The following is a 23446-nucleotide window of genomic DNA, read 5'->3' on the forward strand; positions in this document are numbered from 1 at the left end:
AATAGAATCTACCACATCCTGGTTCTGGAAGGGGTCCAAAATTGGGAAGGGACTTTGACCTGTTCCAATGCTATATTGCCACACTAGTGCAAGCCTCCATTTGTTCCAAAGCCTAACAAGCCTTTGTTGTAGAGGTAATATATGAAATGAATGATTTCATATGAAGAAATCTCTAAGTGTTCAGTATTTAAAGCATGCAACCTTTGTCTTACCCACAGGTGTTTTTATAAATTATAACTCCCCCCCCCCCCCCCGGCCGTGTCTTTTTTTCCTGATTGCTACTGTATAAGAAAGCAATCACATTGTAAGAAAGGTTAGCAGGGTAACTCTACTCAAATTAAGGTCTGTACAAAGTCCTGTGTCTATGGTCTGTGTGTGTGTGTGTGTGTGTGTGTGTGTGTGTGTGTGTATGTATCTAGAAGTGCTCTTTGCAGTTTGGGGAAGAGGGAGACCTCTTATAGACCTCTGAAATTTTTTATGATGAAAATTCTTCCAGTATTTGTGTTGATTACGAAACCATCTCTTTCTACAAAATCTATTTTCTCTATGTTTCCTTTCTAATTATTAGGAGCAGTTCCAAATAAAACTGTAATCTCTGGCAAAATGTTACAACACTAAATTTTGCAGTTTAAATGTTTCATAGTATATCAAGAGATTGAATATGACCCAATAATAAATGGACAGAAGAGCTGAGATTCCTGGCATATCTTCAGACACAAAATGGCTTTGTGCCATGAGAGCAAAAGTAGAATATCTAGTCATTTGTATATATGGCATGATTGCTGACTCTTAGGTTTTATTTATCACCTTTGTGTGCCTCATATAAAACAGTAATCTATCCAATTCTTGTATCTGAAGTCATTTGTACCTCACATCGTAATCCTCTTTCCTTCCTAGGTGGTAAATCTTCTTTCGTGACTCACATTGTGTGGCATGAATACTGGAAAATCTAAAAGACTTTAAATCATGTTTTTAATGTGCTTGTACCTTGCTATTGCTACCCATAGAAATTTCCTTTTCTCTTGCACATGGACATGTTTTCATGGAGGTAAATTTATTTTGATTTTAGCTTCATTTCACACATAGTATTGTCGATTACTTTGTTTTCTGCTTGCCAGGTTTTTGCAAAGTTGACATTAAAGGTCTTCCATATCACTTGTCAGGTAAGATAGCAGATACTTTGTTGCTTGGTAGTGCTGGCCCCTATTCTTCTCAGGGTGCAGGGCAAAGTAAATTCAGGAACTTCAGTGGCAGAGTCTCCCCATCGTCTAGGTCTGAGGATATTGATGATGCTTCTTTTTTTATTGAATTATACTAAGGCCTTTGTACATTTTAAGCTCTCTCCATGCACTGAGCTCTAAGGTCATGGAAGGGTGAGTATAGCTACAGTAATATAGTTTCCTCCCGGGAGAGAAGCTAATGGGGTAGAAAGAAGGGAGAAAGGAAAGATGTCTCATTAAGCTTGTTCTGCAGGCTAATGTAGACAGCTATAATAGAAACTTCATTGCTGGTGTTGGAATGTGTTTCAGTGGTTTTCAAGTTCCCTGGCCAGGAATATGAATGAACTTGTAACATATGTTCAGTGGTTTCCCTACATGAGTAGTATATATTCAGGAACAAGCACAGTGATGTTCAGTGCTCCCCAGGAAGAATGGAAGCCGTTTGTATATGTCCAGGATGGAGAGCCCTTAGATCATTCTCTCTACATGTCATTTATTCACTGCTATGTCTCAGGAACTTGCTTGACTTACTGCTTATTTCTCTTTGACTTCTCAAATTGATTATTTTGTAACTGCCAGTACCACAAATTTGTACCGAAGGGCTAAGAATGGCTATAGTTTTCTCCATTTCCAGCTTTTTAACCATTACTCTTCCATCAGTACATTAGAAATAAAATTTCTTTGAAGCTCATATTATATTAAGTTAATCTCTTTTTCCTCATGTAGGAAATCTTGTTTATTTATTGGCTTATTTACTGAAGTTTGGTATGAGGCCCATTGTCTCTCTCTGTACCCAGATACCATTCACCATTCTGATCAAACTCACAGAATGTTCACGAAACACAAAACACCATGTCTGTATTGTTACTCAATAACCATTCATATGGTAAGGGAGCTACCAATATATTTTGATGTCTCACTGTCATGAAACATAATAAAATATGTGACATAATTTTACTTGTAAAATCTAAACATGTGAATGTAAGGATACAGTTTCTTTTTTTTTTTTTTTGTTTTATTCTCAATACACCTGGTTTTTAAATGTCACTTGTACTTATTTGCTTGTCTTGATTTTATTTCCGGATTTAATACTGTTGTCCAAGCAGAATGCTTCTGAAAAATACCTAGTTCCTTGGTTTCTGTGATGCCATTTATAATCATCCACTCAGGCTATCATAACCAAAGACTACAGTCTGGATGATTTCAACAACAAACATTTATGTTCTCACTACTCTGGAAGTTAGAAGTCCAAGATCAGTGTGCCCTCAGAGTTAGTTTCTGGTAAAGGCTCTTTTCCTGGGTTATAGATGGCCATCTTCTTGCAGGATCCCTTTTCTGTTTGTGTGTGGAGAGAGAGAGTGAGAGAGAGAGAGAGCGAGAGATTTTGTCTCTTTCTCTTACAAGTACACCACTCCTATCAGATCAGGGTCCCACCCTTTGGACCACATTTTAAACCTTAATCACCTCTCTGGAGGCCCTTTCTCCAAATATAGTCATATTGGGCATTAAGGCTTAAATATATGGTTGGCAGGGGATGGGGGGAGCATAATTCAGTCCAAAGGGCCATTCTTCACAATACAAATTTCTTAACTTCCTGTGAGAGTTTCAGTTCATTATGCTTATTTTATTTTAAAAAAAAATTTTTTTTAACGTTTATTTATTTTTGAGACAGAGAGAGACAGAGCATGAACAGGGGAGGGGCAGAGAGAGAGGGAGACACAGAATCGGAAACAGGCTCCAGGCTCTGAGCCATCAGCCCAGAGCCCGACGCGGGGCTCGAACTCACGGTCCATGAGATCATGACCTGAGCTGAAGTAGGACCCTCAACCGACTGAGCCACCCAGGCACCCCTCATTATGCTTATTTTAAAGATAGGAAAATGGATTACCTAAAGACTGTCAGTTAAGGGTTGCTCTTCACTTATGTGTAAGAGATTATATGCGTAGTATCTTAGCAGAACAAGGAGTTTAGTTTTCTCAAGTAATAGAAATTCCAAAAATAAGTCCGGACCTGATATAGTGACCAACAAAGTCATCGAGAACTTAAACTCTTGTTCATGTCCAACCAACCATGGTAGTGGAATGGTATTTATTTTCATGGAATCTTATTGGATACAGTATTACTATCACAGTAATCTATCAGTAGATTACTATTCCACTATTACATTATCTACAAATAGAGACTCCTTTATTTCTTCCTTTCTAGCCTGTATATCTCTTATTTCTTTTTCTTGCTATATTGCACTGGCCAAGACTCAAAGTACTATATGAGATCACAGTGGTAAGAGCGCCTCCCTAGTTATTTAAAATAAGCAAAAACTAATTTGAATCTGTTACTTTGATTCTGAATTTGCCATTACTAAGCTATTCTTTTTCCCTTTGGGATCCAAATATATGAAATTTGGCTTATTGAACCAAAAACTTAAGAAATCCATTATCTCTGCATTGCTACCATTTGTGTTTACTTCTCCAGGTATCACTGAGTAAAAAGGCATTGTTTTTCATTGGCACTGAGGTCACAGTGGTGAGACAGATAGATTAAAAACAAACAAACAAAACAAAATGACAAAACCAATAAAAAAAAAAAAACCCAGATTAACCCCAATTCTCCTCTATTTCTAACTTTCTGAGAGTTTCATCATATGTATGGATTTTGTCAAATATATTTTTCTAAAGTAATTGATATGATTATGTGATTGTTCTTCCAAGGCCTATTAATATGATAGATTATATTAATTGTTTTTTTTTTTAATATTAAGCCAGTCTTGAATCCCTAGAATATAGCCTACTTGGTCATAGCATAAAAGTATTTTATATATTGCTAATTTCTATTAGCTAATCTTTTTCAAAGGATTTTTTGCAGCTGCATTCATGAATGATATTGATTTATAGTTTTTTGTTTTGTTTGCCAACTGTGTTTGTCAGGTATCAATGTAATACTGACCTCAGAGAATCATGTGAGAAGTATTCTATCCTCTACTACTTTCTTAAGGAGTTTGTGTAGAATGAATGGAAATTGTTCTTTAAAGTTCTCTTAGACTTTCCATCGATACTACTCCAAGGATTTTTTCTTTTTAAGGATTTTTTATATTTTGATTTCAATGTCTTTGTAGTTATAAGGCTATTCAAATTATATATTTCATAATTGGTGATTTGTTTTGGATTGTGCACTTGAAGGAATTGATCTATTTTATCTAATTAAATATTTATCTCTGTAGAATTGTTTATTCTCTTAATATCCCTGTAATGTCAACATGGTCTGTAATGATATTCACTCCTTATTCCTGACATTGGCAATTTGTGTCTTCATTTTTCAGTTTGGCTGGAGGTTTGTCAATTTTACTGATCTTTTAAAATAACCAGTTTTCTGTTTCATTGGTGTATATTTTTCTGTTTTTAAGTTCATTGATGTATGTTCTTATCTTTATTATGTCCTCCCTCCTACTTTGTTTTGGTTCATTTTTCTCTTTTTCTTCTAATTTCTTTCTTTTTTTAAATTTTTTATGTTTTATTTTATATTTGAGAGAAAGAGACACAGAGCACGATCAGGGGAGGGGCAGAAAGATGGAGACAGAATCTGAAGCAGGCTCCAGAGTCTGAGCTTGTCAGCACAGAACCCGACCTGGGGCTTGAACTCTCGAACCGCACATGAGATCATGACCTAAGTCGAAGTCGAAAACTTAACTGACTGAGCCACCCTGGTGCCCCATTTTTCTTCTCATTTCTTAAGGTGGGAACTTATATTATTAATTGAGATTTTTTGTTTCCTCATATAAGTATATAGTGATATAAACTTCCCTCTTAGACTTGTTTTCACTATGTTTTACAAATTTTGATATTTTGTTTCTCATTATCATGTGGATAAATGTACTTTTGGTCTCCATTGAGCAATACATAACTTTGCCACTTGTATTATTTAGAAGTGTGTTGCTTAGGGGCACCTGGGTGGCTCAGTTGCTTAAGCATCTGACTTCGGTTCAGGTCATGATCTCATGGTTTGTGTGTTCGAGCCCTGCATTGGGCTCTTTGCTCACAGCTCATAGATAGCCTAGAGCCTGCTTCAGATTCTGTGTCTCCTTCTCTCTCTTGGCCCCTCACCTTCCTATGCTCTGTCTCTCTTTAAGACTTGGAAGCTTTTCTGGTGTCTCTCTGTTATCAATTTTTAGTTTGATTCCGTTATGATCAGATAATACACTATGCATAATTTCAATAACTTTGAACTTCTCACAATTTATTTTATGGTTCACAATATGGCCTATCGTGGTAAATCATTCATTAAACTTTAAGGAATGTATATTCTGCTGCTATTGAGGAGAGTGGACTATAAATGCTGATTAGATCCTGTCTGAAGGTGGTATTGCTGAGTTCTTCTGTATCTTTGCTGATTTTATATCTAGTTGTTCTCTCAATTGTTGAGAAATAGATTTTGAAATGTCTAAGTATAACGTTTCATTTGTGTATTTCTCCTATCTGTTCTATCAGTTTTTGCTCACATATTTCAGAGCTCTGTGTTTGAGGCATGATTCCTATGTGTTCTTTGTAAATTGACCTTGAAAATCACTTAAATTCTTTTAGTTCCAGTTTCCTCTTCAATGAAAGAACAATGATGGAAAGAAACATACTTAAATCACAGGGTTACTGAGAGAATCAAAAGATGTGAAAATATGGTCTGAATTGTAATGTGTTATTTTAGTGTCTAGAGGTAGTGTTATCAAATGGGGAGGGGAAATAATGTTATTAATAACAAAATAATATCTTTATCTCTCTTAAGAGAAATAAAGTCTGTGCCCTATTATTCCCCCACCTAGAAATATAACACATTTTCATTAATTTATTGGGAGTCCAAAATATACATAAAAATATTAGTGAATGTCCTTTTACCATATTAGGTGAAAAATGAGATTAATAGAAGAAAGGTCCTATACTTAAACCATGGAACACTTGGGGATTTGAGATATTAAAACACAGAGAAAATATTTTCAGTGTAACATTTGAATTTAAGAACACAGACTAGAATTGAAAACTCAAATGTATGCTAAAGTCAGTATTTATCAGAAATGAATATAGTTGGCCATATGTATATATGAATGAATGAATGGATTATTAAATGAAAGTAACAATGACTTCTGGTCGGTGTAATTAGTAATTTATATTCAGCCCCTCTTTTTAACATTTAATAGTGACTTCAGAGAACCATGGGGAACATTAAAAGGGAGACTACTGCTAAATGATGCAACTACTGAAATGTAATGCCCTCAGAGAATGCAGGTCCAGTATGACAAGCAGAATTATTAAATGTCCCGCATGATTCCCATCTTCTGATACAGGTCTCCTGTGTAATCTTGGGAACAGGTTATCTTGAACTGTGATGGGATCTCAACCTGTGATTAGGTTATGTTATACAACAAGGTTGAGGGAAGTTTGCGGGTGCAATTAAGATTCCTAATCAATTGACTTTGAGTTAATCTAAATGGAGATTAACCTGGGTGTGCTTGATCTAGTCAAGTGAACTCTTTAAGGGAAGGTTTATGCTATCCCCTAAAGAGATTCAAAGCAGGAGACACACTCTCCTGCTGACCTTGAAGAAGGAAGCCAACATGAGTTCTACAGCTACAAGTAAATGAATTCTGCTAATGGGAGTGTAACCTTAGAAGAAGACCCCAAGTCTCTGATAAGACCCCCATATTTCACTACCATTTTGACTTGAGCCTTGTCAAACCCCCCAAAAAGAATCATGTGCAGATTTCTGACATACAGAATTAATGGTATTGTTCAGATATTTGGAGATAATACTTTGTGATGGAAGCTCAACCGTTTATTAGGATGAAATATCTTGAAACAATGTGTTTACTAACTGGTGATATAATCTGGAGAAAGGATTGTTTTACCCTAATCCTAGTTTCCTTCCCTATCTCCCTTCAACCTCTCTCTTAACCTGTTGACTTTCTTTGCTGAACTCCCAAATTTTCCACCTTATGAGGCCTGTATACTCTCTATCCCCAGTTCTTGAATCAATTCGTATCCAGCCAGGCAGTCTGAGAACCTCATTTCTAGCCAGTGTCGTTTCTAGCCAGTGTATAGGGACACTAGCTCTTTTTCTTCTAGTGTGTGAGAGTTTATGAGCTGGAATCATATTAAATGCTTTGACACAAATAAAGGCTAAAATGAAAACTAGACCTTGTCAAGCCTTGGTTCTTACTCTGTATCCTCGAATCCAATGTATTTCCTTTAGACAACTATTATATGTTTCAGTCATTCATTTGCCTACATGCTTACTGACTATTGCCTCCTCATAGCTTGTAATGTCCATGAAGACAAGGACTGTGTCTCTTTTGTTATATGAATAACTAGAGCCTAGGAAAGAACTTGGCACAGAGTAGATTAATAAGTATTTTTTTCAATGAATACCCTGTCATTTAATGTGCCTGGTGTGTGTTCTGGACTTCCTTCCTCTGTTGTGTTCTCCCCCGTGTAATCAAAAGGTTGCTGAACAAGTACAAATCATAGCCTCAGGCTTAAGGTATTTATAATTTAGCTGAAGTGAAAGGGAAGTCATTAATAAGAGCCATTCAAAAAACCAGAAAGATACATACAGCACTGAGAATGAGTACTAATGAGCCAGGGGAAGGATTTATTCCTGTGGTCTGAAGAAATCAGGGACAGCTTCATACACAGGGAGGAAAATCCTAGAATATTAGGTCAAGGTTTAGGAAGAAAGAAATATCTGGAGTGGAAGAGATGACCTTATCAGTTGATTCACAAAAGGTTTACAGTAGGTTAAACTGTCCTCAGCATGTGTATTTATGCTGACTTTATTATTGTTATTGCTGCAAATAGTTTCTAGATAGTTGTGGCTATATGAAAATCTAGTCAGACATTCGTGAGGATAATGTTCTATTGCAAAAAAAAAAAAAAGAACCAAATATCCCTATGGTTTTCATATGTAAGTCCATTTCAGACCTTTGCTTTTCATCTTTGGAACTAAACATAGCCTTTTTCACCACCCCCCCCCAACACACACACACATATACACTGCACACAAACACCACTCCACTGTCTTGTGTTTGGGTGTGACTTGAGGATTCTGTCCTGTCTAAAAAACACAAATATACACTAAGTACCAATATGATTTTCCTTGATGTCATTCTGTTTATGTAATAACCAGACCATGACCAACTTCTTTAATGAGATTTAATGAGATCCATTGGCTTGGTTTAGACTTATCAGAAACAATGATATTTTATATTAATGAAAATTGTTAGGTTTTATTTCCTGTCATTAATTTAATTCTCATTTTGTTGTTACCACTGCTCGTAGAACAAAGGAAAATCCATCAAAATATCAATTATCAGTGTTTCAAGCCTCTACCGACATCTAGTAAATAAAATACATAAGTTTTATTTTACCTTGTGCTAGTTTATTTTACTATCAGAACTTGGGTATGGATTTTCTAACTGATGTGATCATCTCCATTCTTTCTTTGTTAAGGAACAGGACCCTTTTCTAATTTCTAGAGCCATACCGCACAGACACACACACACACACACACACACACACACACACACACACACATGCAGAGTTAATAATGGAAAAGAGTAATGAGAGTTATAGAAGTAAAGTAGTTTTAACCCACTAGGCCAGGATGGCACCCAGTCTTTATTTGTACCAACCCTATCAGAGCTCTTACTGGAAGATGAAAAATATAACCCAGGGAGTCTCTGAGGAGGATCATCCTTGTAAGCATATATATTCCTTCTGTTTGATTATCTGTGCTGGGTCAGTCTAGTGCTCAATTGTCTTATTTTCAAGTATAAAAATAAATTTATTTTCATATCCATTAAAAGGAAGCCTTCATTATCTTTTCGTGATTTAACTCAATTTCAAATTTAGCACTTAAGTTAAAACTAAACCAAATAATATTAAGGAATATTTCTTTATTTTTTATGAAGTATACAATTTTTAGAAACACTTCCATAGACTAAGAAAAAGAGAAGTAGTGTGGGATGGGACAAAGTGATGCAAAATGGGAATCTGGACACATGAGGGCAACTCAACTGTTCCTTGCAACTATGCCTCTTGCTCTTCAAAAGAGATTGACCATGTGATGATTGAGCTACAGAGGATCTGTTGCATGGTTTGCTCCCTCTGTGATAACAGAGTACAAACATGCATGGACATTTATCAGCAAAGAGATAAGTAAAATGGGAAAATCTGCAAGAACCTCAGCATCTCCCACTTGGGAACCATGTCTCTCTTGTAGGACAATCTTCTCCAACCTCCTCCCCATAGAATATGTCACTTCATCCTCAGGATCTCAAGCATGTTATTATTGTCATTCTTATTTTATTGTGTTCAATGTATTTGTCCACCTGTCTGTGTTCCCTACTGGACTGTTAGCTCATTGAAAGATAGGATAGAGTCTGATTAATTTTTAACATCAGTATCTTTATTTGTTCTTTTTTTATTAAGTGTAACATTTTAATTTAATTTAATTTTTTTACATTTATTTATTTATTTTTAAATATAATTTATTGTCAAATTGGTTTCCATGTAACACCCAGTGCTCATCCCAATAGGTGCCCTCCTCAATGCCCATCACCCACTTTCCCCTCTCTCCCACCCCCCCATCAATCCTCAGTTTGTTCTCAGTGTTTAAGAGTTTCTTATGGTTTACCTCCTTCCCTTGCTGTACCTTTTTCCCCCCTTCCCCTCCCCACTGGTCTTCTGTTTATTTTCTCAGGATCCACATATGAATGAAAACATATGGTATCTATCTTTCTCTGCCTTTCTCCAGGAAGTGTTATTTCACTTAATACTAGTTCCATCCACATTGCTACAAATGGCCAGATTTTATTCTTTCTCGTTGCCAAGTAGTATTCCATTGTACATATAAACTACATCTTCTTTATCCATTCGTCAGTTGATGGACATTTTTAGGCTCTTTCCATAATTTGGCTATTATTGAAAGTGCTGCTATAAACATTGGGGTACAAGTGCCCCTATCCATCAGCACTCCTGTATTCCGTGGGTAAATTCCTAGCAGTGCTATTGCTGGGTCATACGGTATATCAGTATCTTTCTTAGAATCAATCTCAACAGTAGACATTTCAAAATAAATTGTACTTGTTGAGACGTGACACTACTGATCTGCTTCTAGTAGTCTGTGAATTAAAGTTTCTGTTTTGGGGCGCCTGGGTGGCGCAGTCGGTTGAGCGTCCGACTTCAGCCAGGTCACGATCTCGCGGTCCGGGAGTTCGAGCCCCGCGTCGGGCTCTGGGCTGATGGCTCAGAGCCTGGAGCCTGTTTCCGATTCTGTGTCTCCCTCTCTCTCTACCCCTCCCCCGTTCATGCTCTGTCTCTCTCTGTCCCCAAAATAAGTAAACGTTGAAAAAAAAAATTAAAAAAATAAAGTTTCTGTTTTACCCAGTTTCATTCATGAAGATATACATGTGCAGATTGATGGATGGATGGATGGATGGATGGATGGATGGATGGATGAATGGATAGATGGATCCAAAGATAGATTGACTCTAGATGAGGCTCACTGGGTGATGTCTGCATGCCAGACATTGTGGTAGGTATTTGAGTTAAATCAGATGATGTAATTATTTTTCCTGTGGCCTCTTGCATTTGTTCAACATAAGCTCCAAAGTATAATCTGACATTTGGGAAAGAAATACCCTCTCTGTTAGGTGGAACTAAATGTCTTATTAAAGCTCAAATCCCCTGTCTTGGCCATGAGTTCACACTAACAGAATTGACTTATCTAGACATTTGAAATATTTTGTGGTTTAATGCTATTTTCAGGTATACTAAAAAAAAAAAAAGAAATGAAGTACATCAATTGCTGTTTCCAACAAATAGTGTTGGGGGGAAATAAATGGTTTTAATAAATTATAACTAAGGTTGGTGTTCAACTAACACATATCCAAAACCCTTCCCCAGGAATTTAGTCAGACACCTTGAACTGACCTAAAAGCTCTTTGTGGTATTGACAGATTAATTGTAATGAGGAGAATTTAATACAGAATAAAAATGTAACTGTCTATGGGGAGGGCTGCTGGAGACAAGTGCCTGGAGCAGAGAGGCTGGACAATGAATTTTTCAACGTGGATAATGAAGTGTGGTGTCAGCGGAAGTCAGTGGTAATTAGCAATATGTATAATAGGATGAGCTTGGGTAAGCTTGTCATCTCAAACTTCCAAGTGACCAGCAGCACAGGTGAAAGGTGAAGTGCATAAATGTCATTCTTACCCTTTGATAGGAAAAAAATATAATTGTGAAAGATGTGGTGAGAACCTATGAAGCAGCATGAGGAGAACCTTTGGAACACAGAATATTCACTGCTTTTATTTGTGTATTCATTTCTCATATAAAATGTGCTTTCACAGAACTGTTTCCATAGTTATAGCAATCTCCATCTTTTTTGTATTCCTGATTGTTTTATCATTGTATAGATAATTTGAGTACATTTAGTAAACTTGGGAAGAACAGCATAGAAAGTAAAAATCCCTCCAGTTAAAGATAGATAATTATTGTTAATATTTTGGCATATTTTCTACTAGGCAGTTTTTACATGAAATTTACTAACAGTTATACTCATACCATATTTACAATTTTATCTGATTTTCCATCTAAAATTTCAGCAGTTTTGAGCAGTTAGCAGCAATGTTATAACTATAGCTAATTTTCACTGTGGTTACTCTCATCTAAGCACTGTATGTATTATGATTCAGTTACTACAACAACCCTAAGAGGCAGATACTGTTATTATCTTCACTTTAAAAGGCAGGGCGGGGGGGGGGGGGGGATTGAGGCATTGAGAAGGTATCTTTCTCAGTGTCACACGGATAATAAATACCAGATTTGGTAGTTTATACCAAACAGTCCAATTCCAAAATCCCTGATCTCTTACCTTGTACATTAGATCAGAGTTCAGCAGACTTTTTCTGTAAATATTTGAGGCTTTGTAGATCTTATGGTATCTGTCTTTACTACATTATGCTATTTAAGAAAGATGATTACAGATGAGATATAAATGAACATACAATACGTATATGAGCATTTCTGTGCCACAATAAAATTTTATGGATGTTGTAACTTTGATTTTGCTATAGTTTTCATTGGTCACAAAATAATATTTTTAAATGTTTTTTTTTACCATTTAAAAATGTAAAAACTATTTTTAACTTGAGACCTAAACAAAACCAGGGTGCTGATGTTAGTTTGTGGATACTTTCATTAGATTCATTGATGCATTATTCACCATCAGGAGCATCTCTAGTGCTTGAATATTTAGGTTGTTTCAAACATAATTTTTTTTTTGAAAGACAAATTGACCAAGTTAAATGGTGCTATGATGAATATCTTTGTGCATAAAACTTTTACTATTTTTATATTTTCTTATGTATATACTTATATGTATATACTTATATACATATATGTATATGTATATGCTTATTTATATACTTATATGTATATATTTATGTATATATGTATATACTCATCACAAATATACTTCTCAATCCCCATTACCTGTTTCACCTATTCCCCCACCCACCTCCCCTCTGGTAACTATCAGTTTGTTTTCTGTAGTGAAGAGTCTGTTTCTTGGTTTATCTCTCTCTTTTTTCCCTTTGATCAACTGTTTTGTTACTTAAATACCACATATGAATGAGATAACATGATTTTTATCTTTCTGTACTTATTTTGCTTAGTATTATACTCTCTAGCTCCATCTATGTCATTGCAAATGGCAAGAGTTTATTCTTTTTTATGACTGAATAACATTCCATATGCATTAAAATATGGATTGATGAATTTATAAAGAAGAAATTATGTATGTGTATGTATGTATGTATGTATGTGTGTGTGTGTGTATATATATATATATATATATATATATATATATATATATATATATATATATATTACATATATGGTCCTTATTATGTTGAGGTACATCCTCTAAATATACTTGGTTGAGTATTTTTGTCTTGAATGGATGATGTACTTTGTCAAATGCTTTTTCTGTGTCTATTGAAATGATCATATGGTTTTTATCCTTTCTTTTATTGATGTGATGTGTCATTTTGATTGATTTGTAAATATTGAGCCACCCTTGCAATCCAAGAATAAATTTCACTTGATCATGGTGAATTATGTTTTTAATGTATTGGATTCAGTTTGCTGGTGTTTTGTTGAGGGTTTTTGCATCAAGGTTCCTCAGAAATACTGGCGTATAGTTCTTTCTTTTTTTGTGGTGTCTTTTTCTGGTTTTGGAATCAGGGTAATGCTAGCCTCATAGAATGACTGGAAGTTTTCCTTCCTTTGCTCTTCTTTGGAACAGTTTAAGAAGAGTAAGTATTAACTCTTGCTTAGAAAAGATGGGTAAAATTTGCCTGTGAAGCCATTTGGTCCTGGACTTTTGTTTTTGGGTATTTTTTTTTTAATTCAATTTCTCTGCTAGTAATTGGGCCATTCAAATTTTATTTTATCCTGCTTCAGTTTTGGTAGGTCGTGTATTGCTTGGAATTTATCCATTTCTCCGAGGTTGTCCAATTTGTGGGTATAGTTTGTTCAGAACATTTTCTTACAATCGTTTGTATTTCTATGATGTTGGTTGTTATTGCTCTTCTATCATTTCTGATTTTATTTATTTGATTTATTTTAGGGAAACAAATCCTGGTTTGGTTGGTTTGTTTTTGTTTTTGTTTTTGTTTTAGTTTCTGTGTCATTTATTTCTGCTCTAGCCTTTATTATTTCCTTCCTTCTCCTGGTTTTTCATTTTGTTTTTGTTCTTTCTCTAGGTCCTTTAGATGTAAGGTTAGGTTGTTTATGCCTTTTCTTGCTCCCTGATGTAGGCCTGTCCTACCATAATCTGTCCTCTTTGAACCACTTTTTCTGAATTTCAAAGGTTTTTAACTGTTGTGTTTTTATTTTTATTTGTTTCCATATACTTTTTAATTTCTTCATTGATTTCCTAGTTGACCCATTTACTGTTCTCATGGTTGAGTTCTAATTTCATGGCTCTGTGGTGAGAAAAGGTGCATGGTGGGGCACTTGGGTGGCTCAGTCAGTTAAGTGTCTGACTTTGGCTTAGGTCATTATCTCACGGTTTGTGAGTTTGAACCCTGCCTCAGGCTGTCTGCTGTCAGCATAGAGCCTGCTTTAGATATGCTGTCCCCTCTCTTTATGCCCTTCTTCCACTTTCACTCTCTTAAAAATAAGTAAACATTAAAAAAAGAAAAGAAAACATGCATGGTAGGACTTGTTTTGTGGCCTAATATGTAATCTATTCTGGACAATGTTCCATGTGCACTTGAGAAGAATGCATATTCTACTGTTTCATGATGTTTTGAATGTATCTATTTAATTCATCTAGTCTGGTGTGTCCTTCAAAAGCATTGTGTCCTTATTGATTTTCTGTTTAGATGATCTTTCCATTGACGTAACGGGGTGTTTAAGGCTACTATTTTTGTATTATTACAGATTAGTTCCTTTTTATGTATGTTATTAAATGTTTTATGTATTTGGGTGCTCTCATGTTGGGTGCATAACTATTTACAATTGTTATATCTTCTTGTTGGACTGTCCCATTTATTATTATATAGTGTTCTTCTTTGTCTCTTGGTATAGTCTGTTGTAAGGTCTATTTTGTCTGATATAAGAGTTGCTACTTCAGCTTTCTTTTGACATCTATTTGCATGGTGGATGTTTTTCCATCTCACACTTTCAATCTGCAGCTGTCTTTAGGTAAAATGAGTCACTTCTAGTCAGCATATAGGTAGATCTTGCTTTTTACCCATTCTATTACCCTATGTGTTTTGATTGGAACATTTAGTCCATTTACATTCAAAGTAATTGCAGATAGATATGTGTTTATTGCCATTTTATTACTGGTGTTGTGGTTGTTTTTGAAGATTTTATCTGACTTTGTCTTTCTCTCTTACATGTTTTGCTCTTTGAACCCATTATTTACACATCGCTTCACATTTTAGGTTAATGGTGTCATATTTTACCTCCTTTAATTTCATGAGCTCCTTGACTGATTTTTTTACAGAAATAATTTGTTTTTGCTGCTTTTTGGTTTTTGCTTTTCACCCAACGAGTCCTCTTTAATATTTCTTGCAGGGTTGATTTAGTGGTCATGAACTCCTTTAGTTTTTTGGGGGGGTGGATGTTTATCTCTCCTTCTATTTTGAATGATAGCCTTGCTGAATAGAGTATTCTCGGGTGCAGATTTTTCCCATTCAGCAATTTGAATAGATCATGCACTTATTTCTGTCTTGGAAAATTTCCACTGAAAACTCCCTTGATAGCTTTATGGTGTTTCCTTTGTATGTGACTGTCTTCTTTTATATTGCTGCTTTATTTTTTTTCTATATCAGTATTCTTTTTTGTAATTTTAATTACAACATGTTTTGATGTGAATCTGCTTTTGTTGATTTTGTTGGGGGTTCTCTGTGCCTCCTGGATCTGGTATCTGTTTTCTTCCTCAGATCAGGGAAGTTTTCAACATTTATTTCTTGAAATAAATTCTGTGTCCCTTTTCTTTCTTTCTTTTTCTTTCTTTCTTTTCTTTTCTTTTCTTTTCTTTTCTTTTCTTTTCTTTTCTTTTCTTTTCTTTTCTTTTTTCTGTCTCTCTCTCTGTCTCTCCTCTCTCTCTCATCTTTCCTCTCTCTCCCTCCTCCTTCCTCTTCCCCTTCTTCCCTTAACTTTCCTTTCCCTTCTTCTCTTTCTTCTTCTAATAATTCTTCTTCTCCTTCACCTTATCCTTCTTCTCCCTTGACTTTTTCTTCAAATGTAAATGAATGCTATTATGTGTCATGAAGCCCCTGAGCTCCATAATCTATTCTTATCTTGAATAATTCTTTTTTTATCACTTTTATTCAGCTTGATTACTTTCCATTACTCTGTGTTTTAGGTTATTAATTCATTCCTGTGCTTCTTCCATCCTGCTGTTCATTCTATCAGTCATGTTTCTCATTTCATTAATTTAGCCCTGTATCTCTGCTATGTCATTCTTTATCTCTGTATTAATGGTCTCACTGATGTCCTTTGTTCTTTTCTAAGTGTAGTGAGTATCCTTATGATCGTTGCTTTAAATTCTCCATCAGTCATGTTACTTATATCAGTTTTGCTTAGATCTCTGGCTGTGGTCTTGTCCTGTTCTTTAATTTGGGCTAAATTCCTCTGTCTTCTCATTTTTTCTATGTCTCTGTGCCTGCTTCCCTTTGTTAGGAAAGTCAGCTATATCCTCTGCCTTTGAGGGAACTTGCTTTGTGAAAAAGAAGTCCTATAGTGCCCTGTAGTATAGTGCAGTGTAGTGTAGTATCTCCTTTTCTTCAGGGCCTGGCATTTCTGGGAGGGTCTCCATTGTGCTTTGTGCACTCCCCTGTTGTGTCCTGGTTACTTTATTCTTTAGGCCTGTCATCTGTAAAGGCTCCCTATGATGGTTGTGGAAAGTGTTTTGTGGCCTGATTGTGGCATGATTTAACTAGGCAGCCCTGTCACTGCTGCCACTAGAACCAAGGCTTCCCAAAACTACTGGGTCAGTAGATGAGGTGTTGTTAGTGGTTTGGACTCGCATTGTTGCGGAAAGATCCACCATGGTGGGACTGGAGCAAGTGTGACTGAAAAGGTCAGTTCTTCCAGAGCATCTGGAAGCGGGGGAGTTGTGGGGGGGTCTCGGTATAAGCAAGTTAGGTAGGAAATGTAAGCACTGTGCTGGTTACCACAGATAGCTCAGTGTTTATACTGAGGAGCGTGGGAGGGAAACGGCACCTGCCAGTTCCTCTGTTCTTGGTAGAATCTCTCCATGAACTCTGCCTGTCTGGGAAACACTCTGAAGTAAGCAACTAACTTCCCTACTGTGTTCCTCAGGCATTCTTTAGATTGCTGTTTCCACACTGTGTCTATGAGCCATTTACCCTGCCTTTTCTCCAAGAGCCATCTCAGTGTCCTCGGAGCTCTCCTAGAGTCAAGCATACTGACGTCTAAAACTCCAGAATTTAAGCCCCACTGGTGGCATCAACTCAAGAAATTTGGGCCCTCTCTCTTTCTAAGCCAATTGCTATTGGGATTCATTTTCCCCATGCATTCTCCTGTTTATTCTTCTGTCTTTCACCCTTCTCTGTGACCACAGCTCCCTCACCACCACGGTGGCCAAGATGTGTTTCTCTCCCAAGCTACATCTCCACACTTCCTACTTTCCTCGATGTGGCCTCTTCTCTACTTTAGTTGTGGAATTTGTTCTGCCAGCCTTCATATTCATTTCTGAGATATTTAGGATGATTTTATAGTTATTTAGTTGTTTTTATGGGAAAAGGCAATCCTCGGGTCGTCCTGTTCTGCCATCCCCTTCCTTTCCTTGTAGGTGTGTACTCCCTTAAGCTATATTCCCAGAAGGATATGCTCAAAGGATATGAATACCTCTATTACTCTTTAATTTTACTACAAAACAAGTAGTTATCAGAGATATACAACATATACTTGTATAGCTGTTCCAAAAAGATAGCATATTTTGTTGTTGCTGTAGTTGAACAGATATTGAAACGATATATTTGAAATCATGGAAAACAAAATTTTTCTTAATATAAGGTAACCACGTTAAAGATGAGTTAAGTCAGGCCAGTGTTTTCCTTAATAATATTTAAGAAAATCCACCTGAGAAATTTTCCAAAATTTCTATTATCTCAGAGTGCTCTATCCATATTGCATCTGAAGATAACAAACAATTGGTGAGTGAGGAATTAGAAATAAAACTGTAAATTTAATTGAGTATTCTTTAATTTTATCCATGCAAACACTTTTTTTTCCCTGTTGACTTTTATTTGATTTTTCTTGGAAACTGGATTGATAGAAGGATGTCTGTTTTCTTATTTATTTTTTAAAGCATTAAATAGTTTGTATTTTATTGTTTTAATTAAATAACATAGACGTGAAGTCAGAGGATGCTAAAATTTCTTTTAAAATCCTGGAAGTGGAGTGGTTTTCCAGGTGGCAATTGATGTGTATGCCACTAGATGGTGATGGAGCTAGCAGTCATTTTGCCCTCCCCTTTTTTTTTTTTTTAAATTTTTTTTCAACGTTTATTTATTTTGGGGACAGAGAGAGACAGAGCATGAACGGGGGAGGGGCAGAGAGAGAGGGAGACACAGAATCGGAAACAGGCTCTAGGCTCCGAGCCATCAGCCCAGAGCCCGACGCGGGGCTCGAACTCACAGACCGCGAGATCGTGACCTGGCTGAAGTCGGACGCTTAACCGACTGCGCCACCCAGGCGCCCCGCCCTCCCCTTTTATAAACTAAATATTTTTTTCTTAATTTTGAGATATAATTGACATATAACATTATATTAGTATTGCTTTTCAATTTTTCAATAGATCCTTTTTTAGTGTTTATTTTTGAGAGAGAGAGAGAGAGCGCGAGCATGAGCAGGGTACAGAGAGGCAAAGAGGGAGAGAGAGAATTCCAAGTAGGCTCCATGCTCTCAGTGCAGAGTCCTACCCGGGCTTGAAGTCATAAACCTGGAGATCATGACCTGAGCCAAAATCAAGAGTCAGCCGCTTAACCAATTGAGCCATCCAGGCACTCCATTATTGCTTTTAAAAGCCAGTGAAAATGAAAAGACAGACTAAATGCTGCCCTACTGGACAGTGGCTGTCATTGTTTCAGGAGGCAGAATTGTATCAATTTAGTTGGCCCCTACGGAAGCCTAGGATTCAGATACCAATATCTGTTTCTTCATTTCCTCTTAGAGGCCATATGTATTGACACAACACTGTGCCCTAAATGGGCTCCTGCAGTCCCTTGGTCATTGCTGCTAAATGTACGGAGAGGTCAGGAACCAAGTGTAGAAAGACCTAGGCAAACTGATCCACACCATGGGACAAATAACCCAAGCTTCCATATACCTATTAGGAGTATTATCTCCACATAAAGATTCGGATTTGTGAAGTAATGAGTATGTGTTTGTTCTTAGGTTTCAAGAAGCTGGCCCTTCCCCTACTTGAATTTATGGATGCAGGCACAATAATGAAGCCAGAAGACTTTAAATCATAAGTGCAGTTCTGATGTTTAAAGGGGGTATTTTAAACTCAACAGGGATTTCCTTCTACATTCTCCAATACCTAAGTGATGAATGTAATTGGTTGATATCTTTTGAACCAACTTCCTTTCTTCTTTATAACCATATTATTTCACATGGGAAATTAATCTCCCTTGTATCCCAAAAGAACTGATTTTTTTTTTTTTTACTTTTCAGAGCATACTTAAAGTCTCAGTCCAGTGGCTAGAGTTATATATTTTACAAAATTACCAAGGGAAAGAAAGGGGGCTTTCTCTAACCATGTCAGTCCACTTAGATTTAACATATGCCCCAGTTGTTTTGAAGTTGACATGTCTTTTTGAGCATGATATATTCTTGGCTGAACATTTCCTTTTACATGACCACTCTACCTCCTCTCCAACTACCTGTTAAACAAATATCCATCAAGTCCTTTGAGAAGATTTTTAAGAACCTCATTCCATCTTTAGGAAATAGAATGACTTACAAAATGGTCTATTATAATATTTATATTATGTTGCTTGAAGGGTTTTAATTAGTTTATTTTTTTGTATTTTCAGCCCTTGTGTGTGTGTGTGTGTGTGTGTGTGTGTGTTTTATTTTGTTTTATTTTGTTTGTATTTTGTGATTCCTAAAACTAAAGTCTGTTGGAGTGGCTTATTCGGTGCTGCCATTAATTGAACCAGTAATTCTTGATCCAAGCTGAATATGGGAATCATGTAGAAAATTATTTAAAATGCCAGTGGCTGGGTGATTCTGTTGTGAGGCAGGTTTGAGAACCTCTGACCTCAGCCATAGTCAAGAGGCATGCTTATAGATCCAGCTGTGAAATTCTTCTCTGACATAATCATGCCATTATTTTTTCCACTCCATTGACAATCCAAGTGTATCATTTTGAGACTCATCTCCAGTCCTGTTTGACGTTCTGCCCATTTCTAACGGAAGACTGAGCGCTGTGCAGTCTATTTCCAGAGCTGCCATGAATATTTATACATTGCCTGCATCTTTACAAATTAGAGAACAGCAAGATGAATGAGAGTAGTGAATCAGAGAAGACACACAGTGTGATGCGGGCAGAAATTTACTATCTCATTTCTATTTAAAACCTGATGACTCAGAGATGGAGGCAGTTCGCTTCCATTTCAGTAAATTCCTTAATGCTCTCCAGCATGGCACTTTGGATTTTAGCACTACTGGGGGTGCCTTGATTTATTCCTAGGAAGAATGTATGTGTATGTGAGCATATGCATGCATGTACGTGAAGGTTTGTAGTTAAGTAAGATTCTTTTAAAATACAATAGAAAAAACAAAGAAATTAAGCTAATTGTTAATTATTTTTGTTAAGCCTCATTATCTATGTTGTCTTGGTGATGGGGATGTACCTCCGACCCCTAATGCATAATTCTTAAGTCTGACAAAATGCTATTTGTTTCTAAATTGACTTTTAATGTCTTTGGTTTGCATTTTCTCCACTTAGTTAGCTTTCCAACAATTATTCATTATATTTTCTTGCCTTTCCATCCTTCTCATGCTCAAGATCAAAATAGATTTTTACAGGAGACAAGTGTCAAGATTTATTGTGGTAATGTAACGATTTGACACTTCTGTACTAGAAGGGCACAGAAACAACAATAATATGCATCCTTTTATCTTAGCCTTTGATTATATGGCAAATATGGGACCATTTAAAAATTACACATTATAGCATAAAGTAAGAAAAATTTGTCCATTATGATATTCAGATGCCTGTATCATAAACACAATGGTGAATGCAACATAATTTCAGCAGGCACAAGGCACACAGTGGGTTGAGCATGGCTTGTGGCATAAAGTCATAATTTGACATTATTAATTTCAGACTTATACTAGGAGACATAAACAAGAATAATGAAGGTAGGATTGCAAATTAGTCTTCTGGGTAAATAGATACTTAATTCCAAAATTTCCTATTTCACTCCTCACTTTTGACTATTTGGGCAGTTAAAATCTTCTTATATGGTTGTGTAAGAGCTGGGGATACACTTACTCACTTTTGTCCATGCTGTCTATACGTCTTTGCCACACTCACTAGATGATGAAGTCTGACTCACATGGTGAAAACTTGGAAGTCTCCTATTCTTTCAAAACTAGCCAGTACATTAAGCATTTATTCATTAATCAAGTAAGTATTGTGTCCATACTTTATATTAAGCCCTATACTAAGCATTGAAGTTGTTTTTTACTTATCAGGAGCTCACAGTCTATTAAATTAAAGCATATTATCAAATATTCACTGAAAACCATTGTAAGTGCTAGGCTGTTGAGGCATTGGAAATTAATGACAGACTTAAATAGAGAAACCAGTATTAAACTGAGGGGTCAGACAAAAATGAGTCTTCTCTGAAGAAATAATATTTGAGATTTGAAGGATTCTAATAAACATGTTTTTGTCAGAAAGGATGAAGGGGTTAAATTATGGCCAGTTGTATTTTCTATAGCAAGGGTCCTGGTGTTCTACAGGCAACATTTTACTCATGTTAGTAATTAAAGATATTTGTTGTATTTCTGGTGTCCAGGGAGCCAGGTGGTCATTAACGTTTTGAGCCAAGCACTCATATGACCAAAAGGGAAATGACAGAGGTCTGGTGCCATGGAATCAAAGGCTGAGGTGAGCATTTTTGTGCTCATCTTATTGAGGACATGCTCTCAGGGAAAACGGGAGTGAGGGAAGTCACAGGAGACAGAGAAAAAAGAGATAAAGTTGTGGTTGAGCTTTAAACTGGTGGGAAGTCTTGTGCTTGAATTACACCACAAAAAAGATAAGGGGCACAGAAGCTACCTCCTAATACCCATCTCAAGTAGCCATTACCTGTGTGTCTGTTTTTGTATATGTGTGTGGAGTGGGGGCATGGAATGAAAAGGGCAGTGTTCGTGTAGCCTCCCAAAAAGGTGGCTTCCTTTGGTCAGAGAATCCTTTTAGAAAACAAACAAACAAACAGAAAAGAGAGCTGCTATCAGACAGCTGATAAAGGAGATCCAAGTGGGACACCAACAGCTTGGACTTCAACATTGATTCCCTTGGACCAGTAGCAGCATCACCTGGAGAATGGGAATGAGATTTCCAGATCCCTGCTGAAACCCACTGAGTTAAACTTGGGGGATGGAGCCCGGCAATCTGCGGTCTAACAATCCTTTCAAGTGATTCTGGGATACCTTCAAGTTTGAGAACCATTGTACTGCAGGAAGTATTTAAATGTAGACAGGTGCATGGGTGGCATAGTCGGTTAAGCATCCAACTTTGGCTCAGGTCATGATCTCACATTCTGTGAGTTCGAGTCCCGCGTCAAGCTCTGTGCTGACAACTTGGAGCCTGGAGCCTACTTCGTATTCTCTGTCTCCCTTTCTCTCCCTTTGCCCCTCCCCTGCTCACACCCTGTCTCTCTCCCAAAAAACAAATAAACATTAAACAAAATTTAATTAATAAAATGAAATGTCAGGTAGAAAGTTCACACTCCATATTAAAACTTAACCTTTGATTATCAATAAAGGGAGACAATAGAAGCCAAATTTCTAGTTCTCTAAAAAAAACCATTCATATAATTATGGGCAGCATCTTAAACATCACAAATTAATTTGCAGGTATGGGATTATCCCTTGCATTGTCTCTTGACCTTTGATATACCCTAAAGCTTAGCTGAGTCATCAGTATCTGGGCTCATACCCCGGACCCAGCTGTTGGTGAACAAAGCAGCTATAAGGATTATCAACATAGGATGAAAACGGCAATGTAAGGGCTAATAAATTTTGTATCTTTGCTTTTGACTGCCAGTGTGGAAATATATTTTCTAATATTTTATGCTTCCTAGAAGTTCTAGAGGATATTTGAAAAGAAATGATATACCTAGATAGTGGTTCGTAAAGTTGTGTGTGCATTTTGGAGTGATTCTTTAAGTTGAGTATAACTGCAGGTGGTATTTAATTTCTAGAAGATCAGTCAGTACAGAAAATTCACATAATTTATTTAATGACTGCATAGAGCATTTGCTTTTTGTCAATGCTTTGTCATTTACCACTTTAGCATTTGTCCCTCTTTTTAATTGGGAGATGTGTTTGCTGCTTAATTCATTCAAACATTCATTTGTTCAACAAGTATTTATAAATTGCCTACTATGTGCGAGA

The 23446-nt window shown here is 36.4% G+C and overlaps 1 protein-coding gene across 8 annotated transcripts in view; it reads left to right on the plus strand.

The window, feature by feature from the left end:
• Nucleotides 1-23446, plus strand: part of LRRC4C (leucine rich repeat containing 4C) — a 1215827-nt gene that overhangs the window by 166800 nt on the left and 1025581 nt on the right. The window lies entirely within an intron of this gene.

Source organism: Puma concolor, chromosome D1, assembly GCF_028749965.1.
Source record: "Puma concolor isolate L17-30 chromosome D1, mPumCon1.1.hap2, whole genome shotgun sequence".
NCBI classification, from domain to species: Eukaryota; Metazoa; Chordata; class Mammalia; order Carnivora; family Felidae; genus Puma; species Puma concolor.